The sequence below is a fragment of the Amblyomma americanum genome, chromosome 1, assembly GCF_052857255.1.
Source record: "Amblyomma americanum isolate KBUSLIRL-KWMA chromosome 1, ASM5285725v1, whole genome shotgun sequence".
NCBI lineage: Eukaryota > Metazoa > Arthropoda > Arachnida > Ixodida > Ixodidae > Amblyomma > Amblyomma americanum.
This window is the reverse complement of record NC_135497.1, coordinates 177,603,536-177,605,569: the sequence shown is the minus strand read 5'-3', so window position 1 is coordinate 177,605,569 and position 2,034 is coordinate 177,603,536. Positions and strand designations below refer to the sequence as shown.

Below are 2,034 nucleotides of genomic sequence, written 5' to 3'. Positions count from 1 at the left end.
TGTTGTGTCAGTTTCTGATCTTCCCTCTGCTCTCTTCTTAGGCTGTGTGCCGTTGCGCTGGTTCACGTTCATCATGCAAAGCCGGCCGGTTGCCTTAATGTGAACAAGGGATCTTTGACCATTTAACATCATTAACCATGATTCCTGGCCAGACGGTATACCGTGGGACCTTCGACGATATGCTTTGTGCCCCTCTTGAATATGGTCTAGGCAATCACACGCTGGCGGAAGTAGGTGTGTGAGATGTGGGTACTCGCCAGACGTCCATTCCATGGAGTTAAGCATCCCCGTACAACACTCCCACAATAGCATCCGTCATTCTTTGATTATCTCTGGCTGCGCTGGCTAGCATGGAAGAGCGGCGCCTCTGCCCACGTAGTGAGCGACACGGGCGCTGAGAGCACCACGGACGGTGAGAGGGCCATCCCAGATAAAGACGCAGCTGATCGCCTGCTTCCGGATGGCTGGGACGGGAGTTTTTAAATCGGTGTGTTGAAACAAATCCTTAAAAGGAAACAAAAATAAAACTCCAGTTGCATTTTCCCGGAATCCGCATTCTGGCGCAGGCTACCTTCGTTTTTTATAGCCCTGTTCACATTTTTACTGCATAAATGAGCGATGAGAAGCTGTTCAATTTTTTTTTTGCCACTTGCCCTGTGTATCATATTAATGTGTATAACAAATATGAAACGTGCAGATATTGATGAACGTCCAGAGTGAATTTTCTGCAAAGAAAATATCAGGTACTAAGCATTCACGTTAAAGCGCAGATATTTGCGAATGGCCGGCGAAATGTATAAATGCAAGGAGAAATCCTGATAGTTAAAACGATTTTAAAAATCATTGTCTGGCGAGTTTTGCCATGTGTTGTTCCCAAGTTTTTGTATATGGCGTAGAGCAGACAATAAAATTAAAAAGGCCGTTGCAGTGCTTCACTAGTTATAGTTCTCGGCTGCTGATCCGGAAGGAAGGGATTCGATCCTGTCCGCGGCTGTCTTATTTCTATGGAGGAGAAATGCTCTCTAGAGGCCCACGTTCTGCGCTATGTGAGTGCGCGTTAAAGACCCCCAGTGGGTTGAAATTTTTTCAGCCCACCACTACGGCGTCCCTACTTGCTTGAGTCACTTTGGGACGTTTAACCTCTTGAAACTAAATTTAAAAGGCCGAGTTTCATTTGCACACTGAGAAAGGCTGATGCTGTTAACAGTTTTCATTATTATTGGATTCGATGGATATAAACTTTCTCCACCATAGGATGCAGGCCGGGGACATAGCTCAGTGGTAGAGCATCCGACTGCAGATCGGCAGGTCCCCGGTTCAACTCCGGGTGTCCCCTTGTTTTTGTTTATCCGAGATATGCACAGATTTTTATTCTTAATTTCCTTTATTTCGGCATCTTGGGCCCGCCCTCCTCCCGGCGTCTGTAGTGCTCAGTTGGTGCAAAATTGATTCTGTCGGAATGGTATCAAATGCTTGGCAGGGCTCAGTACCAGGAAGGTCAATTTGATGCTTTCACGCCATTACATTCTTCAGCCAAGTGACCTGAAGTCAAAAGCCTCCTTCAACGATATTTGTCCTTCGGCAGCCGCAGGCGCCATGTGCATAAATGTTTCCTCCGCGGCTGCCGTAATTGAATCTTCACACCTTGGTTTCTGCCGGTTCCTACCACGTTTTCTTTTTCTCCCGTAATCTACGCTTAGCTTAAAATATCATCTGGAACACCTTGTCTGCAGTACACATCCTGTGAAAATATATTCCCTTCTATTGACTTCTGCTTCGTTATCGTCATTTCGAGTTTGTTCGATTGCACACGCTGTCCTCTTTCTATCTCTTAACGTTACCCTCATAAATATATGGGCGTGCTACCCTGGATCTAGTTTGAATTGCTTTCGTCAGCCTTGAACTTTAGGCCTTCGAGGTTAATACTGGTTGTACACATCTGCTCTTTACTGTTCCTTGGGGATGGGGGAGGTGGTTGTTGTGTCTAAGTTGCTATTCGTAACTTCTGAGTTTCTACCTAATGCACTTGAATCC

The 2,034-nt window shown here is 45.9% G+C and overlaps 1 non-coding gene across 1 annotated transcript; it reads left to right on the top strand.

The window, feature by feature from the left end:
- Positions 1-1,264: 1,264 nt before the first annotated feature.
- TRNAC-GCA (transfer RNA cysteine (anticodon GCA)) lies at positions 1,265-1,336 on the top strand. Its single transcript has one exon. It is a non-coding gene; the product is annotated as a tRNA-Cys (tRNA).
- The last annotated feature ends 698 nt before the right edge of the window (positions 1,337-2,034 follow it).